A 7,196-nucleotide genomic window follows, 5' to 3' on the forward strand; every position below is an offset into this window, starting at 1 on the left:
ATATTCATTAACCTCGGACATTTCGTACCACTTCCTGATTCACTCTCAACAAAAAGTAATCATTGAGTCATATTCTTAATGCTCTGAACTAACGGTGCGGCCAACGCGTAGTCGTTTGAATTAAACATCTTAAAAACTTTAGCAAAGGTAAACCGTGCGGTTCAGGATATCAACCGTACGTGTGATAGTATCAACCATACGTGTCACAATCTCAAGTTACGTGTCACAACTTAATCGTATGTGTCACAACTTAACCAAAAGAACCAGTCACAAAGTCTCAAACGTGCGAGTGAAAATCACCCGTGAGATTACTCGTACGTGTCACTGTCAACCGCGTGATCACTCGTGTGATCAGACTGTAGTCACTTAACCTCAAAAGGTTATGCTAACCCGTGTGTATGAGTTCACGAGTGACAGTCAACCGTGTGGTCAACCGCGCGTGTGATCAAAAATATTGACCCACTCGTGTGAACTGCTATTCAGCTCAAATCACCCAAAAACCCTAGAAATTGATACTAAACCTCAATTTCTTCGTCCAATAGCTGGATTAGCACTAAACTAACATAAACACACTCTCTAATGACAATTACACACGTAAAGATGATTACTTTTTGATTAAAATCACCTTTATCTCAAAAACCCAAAATAATAAACTCATTAATCACCAAAAATCACTAGATGATGTTGAAATCACAACCAAAGCTCTGATACCAATGATGAAACATGACTAGGAACTTCGAAATCAACAGGTTTAATTCACACAAAGGCGGAATTAGTGAATCAACCCAATCTGAGTGAATATTAGGAGCTTTTTGGGATTAAATTAGTCAAACCACAACAAGGGTGTGATTAGATTAATGCATAGAGCTGTTATTCACTACCTGGAGTGATTTGGGTTGAGAGAGGATCGGATTCAGGGAACCAGATCTGAGTGCTATGTGTGTGTGTGTGTGTGAGAGAGGCTTAACCTAAAATGAAGAACATTACACTTATATACCTCTGCAGTTGACTCACCCGTACGATTCATCCATCACACATACGAGTTGGCTTCATCAGCCGTACGGGTGATCACTCACTCATGTCTTCTCATTTAGGTTATAATTGTGACTTAGCCCAGCATCAACCGTGCGTATGAGTCTGTCAGCCGTACGAGTGAGACTTCACTCGCACGTCTGACTAAGTCTAACATAGTCAAACATCCATATCGCGTTCCTGCAGTACCTGTAACCACAAACAAATACCGATAGGATAATAACGAGCGATCATGGTATCCCATAAACTAAAGTACCTGCAATGGACGTAGGTTAGATGTCTAAGGACTTACATAAAATGCATCAACATAGTCATAATAACAATTAACAATTTCTAATAATAACAATAATAATAATAATAATAATAACAATAATAATAATAATAATAATAATAATAATAATAATAATAATAATAATAATAATAATAATAATAATAATAATAATAATAATAGACTTAAAATAAAAGTGTATATACCCTTAGAAAGTTTTTCTAAAAAGAATTGCACCCTACCGGGCTCGAACCCGTGACCTCTCGTTCCACGCAACACTCTTAACCATGCGACTGTTTCCGTTTTTCTGTTATTAACTCGCATTACCAACTATATAATATATACATCTGTTTAATCATCTTCTTCATATCATCATATTTATCATCACCGCGTGTTTCATCCTCATCTTCCGGTTATCATCTTTATTACCATTATTCGAATCATCACAGTAGTCAACCTCTTCATCATCGAAATAGATATTACGTATCATAATCATTTTTATTCAAAATTTTGTGGGTTTCGATTAAGCTAGCAACAAATATTCGAAGCAGCATATTAACAGATGGCTCGTAACTGGTGAGATTAGACATGAAAAAGGTTTAAGCAACAACAACACCATGGTTCGATTGTGATTTTTTTATTCGAGCAAAAGCATTAGCGTAATCCGATTACAAAATGGGCCACAAACATCCATATTAAATTGTTGGGCTTGAGACTTAATACTTTAAACCATCATGGGCTTATAGTGGGCTGACATTAAAATAATTTAATGTTGGGCTTTTGGATTCAGTTGTAAAAAGAAACAAACGAGTAGATGCAAGCATCAGTAATAATGTTTGCAAGTTGATTTTTGAAGGTTACAGGTGATGGTGATCTCGGTGGTTTGAAGAAGAAGAGATAGTGGTGGAAAGGTGTGGTTTGTAGATGATGGTGGCTCGATAGTAATCAAAGAATTGAGTGGCGTGTGGTGCTCAAACAACGAAGAAACAGAAAATAAAATAGTACGTGGGTTTGTTCGATGGAGTGATAATGGGTGGTCGATGTTGGTGTCTTTGGGGTCGGTTATGGTGGCGAGGGTGTAAGATGGTTTGGTAATGTTTGGCTGGCGGGTTTACAGAAGTAGAAACAAGTAACATACGCAGTAGTGAAACATGGGGATGTGATGGTGGTTTCATTTGATTTGATGATTCGATGGTTGTCGAACTATCCTGAGACAGATTTAGATCGTTTGATGGTGGGGTTTAAACAAAACCGAAAGTATAAACAAGAACAACAGTGATCGATAAATGATGGTTTGTGGTTGAGATGGTGAGATCGAACAAGGAGGTGAGCCGTTTTCGAGTGGAAGGATTAGCATCAAACGAAAAGTGTTCGGGTTGATGTTGCAAGTTCGAACATTAAATAGTGGCAGTGAGGATGGTTAGGGATGAAGGTGAAGTGGGTGTGGTGATCCTATCTGTAAATATCTATATGTTGTTATGTATATGCATATCTATATATAGAGTTATATTTATAATATATAATATAATACTCTTGTAAGTTGTGGAAAGCAACAAGAATGAACAATAATCACATCACATATTTAATAAACTGGTACAGTTAGCCATCGGATATATTGGATTATTCTACCGACAGTTTTACACGGACTATTATATCGTACTCCGTTGTTAATTAGGGGCGGATAAAAGTTCTCAGAAAAATTCCAATATTTTAAATTAACTATATTTATTTATTTTGGTCATTATGGTATAAAATTCAATCATTAATTTAATAAATAAAAATTACATCAACTGTCCCTCTCGATTCTGGGTAAAATATGAAAAATGTTGAAATTTATTAATTAGCTTCTAAATATATTTTTAATAAGCCTAAAATTTATATAGCTCATTTTCGGATCACCGTTTATTTTAAAATCACATAAGTTCGCTTATAACTTGTTTATTATCAATCGAATGATAATTGAGTGTTACTATCATTTTCCAAATAAATTTGAAACTATATATATATATATATATATATATATATATATATATATATATATATATATATAGTTAACATGATATTATGATAAGTAAACATATCATTAAGTATATTAACAATGAACTACATATGTAAAAACAAGACTACTAACTTAATGATTTTTAAACGAGACATATATGTAACGATTATCGTTGTAAAGACATTTAATGTATATATATCATATTAAGAGATATTCATACATGATAATATCATGATAATATAATAATTTAAAATCTCATTTGATATTATAAACATTGGGTTAACAACATTCAACAAGATCGTTAATCTAAAGGTTTCAAAACAACATTTACATGTAACGACTAACGATGACTTAACGACTCAGTTAAAATGTATATACATGTAATGTTTTAATATGTATTCATACACTTTTGAAAGACTTTAAGACACTTATCAAAATACTTCTACTTAACAAAAATGCTTACAATTCCATCCTCGTTCAGTTTCATCAACAATTCTACTCGTATGCACCCTTATTCGTACTCGTACAATACACAGCTTTTAGATGTATGTACTATTGGTATATACACTCCAATTATCAGCTATTAGCAGCCCATGTGAGTCACCTAACACATGTGGGAACCATCATTTGGCAACTAGCATGAAATATCTCATAAAATTACAAAAATATGAGTAATCATTCATGACTTATTTACATGAAAACAAAATTACATATCCTTTATATCTAATCCATACACCAACGACCAAAAACACCTACAAACACTTTCATTCTTCAATTTTCTTCATCTAATTGATCTTTCTCAAGTTCTATCTTCAAGTTCTAAGTGTTCTTCATAAATTCCAAAAGTTCTAGTTTCATAAAATCAAGAATACTTCCAAGATTGCAAGTTTACTTCCAAGTTTTCTAAATCCATTCCAAGTAATCATCCAAGATCAAGAAACCTTTGTTACTTACAGTAGGTTATCTTTCTAATACAAGGTAATAATCATATTCAAACTTTAATTCAATTTCTATAACTATAACAATCTTATTTCGAGTGGAAATCTTACTTGAAATTGTTTTCGTGTCATGATTCTGCTTCAAGAACTTTCAAGACATCCAAGGATCCTTTGAAGCTAGATCTATTTTTTTTCATTTCCAGTAGGTTTATCCAAGTAACTTGAGGTAGTAATGATGTTCATAACATCATTCGATTCATACATATAAAGCTATCTTATTCGAAGGTTTAAACTTGTAATCACTAGAACATAGTTTAGTTAATTCTAAACTTGTTCGCAAATAAAAGTTAATCCTTCTAACTTGACTTTTAAAATCCACTAAACAGATGTTCTATATCTATATGATATGCTAACTTAATGATTTAAAACCTGGAAACACGAAAAACACCGTAAAATCGGATTTACGCCGTTTTGTAACACCGCGGGCTGTTTTTGGTTAGTTAATTAAAAACTATGATAAACTTTGATTTAAAAGTTGTTATTCTGGGAAAATGATTTTTATTATGAACATGAAACTATATCCAAAAATTATGGTTAAACTCAAAGTGGAAGTATGTTTTCTAAAATGGTCATCTAGACGTCGTTCTTTCGACTGGAATGACTACCTTTACAAAAATGACTTGTAACTTATTTTTCCGACTATAAACCTATAATTTTTCTGTTTAGATTCATAAAATAGAGTTCAATATGAAACCATAGCAATTTGATTCACTCAAAACGGATTTAAAATGAAGAAGTTATGGGGAAAACAAGATTGGATAATTTTTCTCATTTTAGCTACGTGAAAATTGGTAACAAATCTATTCCAACCATAACTTAATCAACTTGTATTGTATATTATGTAATCTTGAGATACCATAGACACGTATACAATGTTTCGACCTATCATGTCGACACATCTATATATATTTCGGAACAACCATAGACACTCTATATGTGAATGTTGGAGTTAGCTATACAGGGTTGAGGTTGATTCCAAAATATATATAGTTTGAGTTGTGATCAATACTGAGATACGTATACACTGGGTTGTAGATTGATTCAAGATAATATTTATCGATTTATTTCTGTACATCTAACTGTGGACAACTTGTTGTAGGTTACTAACGAGGACAGCTGACTTAATAAACTTAAAACATCAAAATATATTAAAAGTGTTGTAAATATATTTTGAACATACTTTGATATATATATGTATATATTGTTATAGGTTCGTGAATCAACCAGTGGCCAAGTCTTACTTCCCGACGAAGTAAAAATCTGTGAAAGTGAGTTATAGTCCCACTTTTAAAATCTAAAATTTTTGGGAAGAGAATACATGCAGGTTTTATAAATGATTTACAAAATAGACACAAGTACGTGAAACTACATTCTATGGTTGAATTATCGAAATCGAATATGCCCCTTTTTATTAAGTCTGGTAATCTAAGAATTAGGGAACAGAGACCCTAATTGACGCGAATCCTAAAGATAGATCTATTGGGCCTAACAAACCACATCCAAAGTACCGGATGCTTTAGTAATTCGAAATTTATATCATATCCGAAGGGTGTCCCGGAATGATGGGGATATTCTTATATATGCATCTTGTTAATGTCGATTACCAGGTGTTCACCATATGAATAATTTTTATCTCTATGTATGGGATGTATATTTTTATATGAAATCTTGTGGTCTATTATTATGATTTGATAATATATAGGTTAAACCTATAGCTCACCAACATTTTTTGTTGACGTTTTAAGCATGTTTATTCTCAGGTGATTATTAAGAGCTTCCGCTGTCGCATACTTAAATAAGGACGAGATTTGGAGTCCATGCTTGTATGATATTATGTAAAAACTGCATTCAAGAAACTTATTTTGTTGTAACATATTTGTATTGTAAACCATTATGTAATGGTCGTGTGTAAACAGGATATTTTAGATTATCATTATTTGATAATCTACGTAAACCTTTTTAAACCTTTATTGATGAAATAAAGGTTATGGTTTGTTTTAAAATGAATGCAGTCTTTGAAAAACGTCTCATATAGAGGTCAAAACCTCGCAACGAAATCAATTAATATGGAACGTTTTTAATCAATAAGAACGGGACATTTCAGTTGGTATCCGAGCGTTGGTCTTAGAGAACCAGAAATTTGCATTAGTGTGTCTTGTCGAGTTTGTTAGGATGCATTAGTGAGTCTGGACTTCGACCGTGTTTTCTTTAAAAATGATTGCTTAACATTTTTGTTGGAAACTATATATTACTAACATGTATATATTATGTGATATATTAATCTCTTAACATGTTTGATATTGTGTGATAGATATCTACCTCTAGTACAAATCCCATTGACTCACCTAATAATAACGAAGAGTCGAATATATATTGGACTGATTCACAAGTTCCCGAAGAGGAACCGGAAGAAGAATCAGAACCGGAAGAAGAATCAGAACCGGAAGAGGAGGAACCGGAGGAGGAAATAGAACCGGTGGGGGAAATAATAAAATGGTTAAGTAAAAGAAAATCCTCAACCAACCGACCAAGGTTAATTATGGTCAATGGTGTTTCCAACAAGGAAGCAAAATATTGGGAGGATTACCAATTCTCCGATGAATCGGATTCCGACGAGAATTCCGATGATGTTATAGATATTACCCCAGCTGAATTTAAAAAAAGCAAAAGAAAATAATAAGGGAAAGGGCATAAAAATAGAGAAATCTAATTCCAACCTCGATGAACTTTATATGTATCGTCAACCCCCGAAGTCCTTAAGTTGTAACAATGACCCGGGAACCTCTAAACCACCAGGTTTTTCTAAACCGTTGTGGAAAACGACAGCTAGTATTAGGGGAACATCATATATCCCTAGAAACTTGGCAAAACGAACCAAAACCGAAGAAGAAGAAATGAG

Source organism: Rutidosis leptorrhynchoides, chromosome 1 (assembly GCF_046630445.1).
Source record: "Rutidosis leptorrhynchoides isolate AG116_Rl617_1_P2 chromosome 1, CSIRO_AGI_Rlap_v1, whole genome shotgun sequence".
NCBI classification, from domain to species: domain Eukaryota; kingdom Viridiplantae; phylum Streptophyta; class Magnoliopsida; order Asterales; family Asteraceae; genus Rutidosis; species Rutidosis leptorrhynchoides.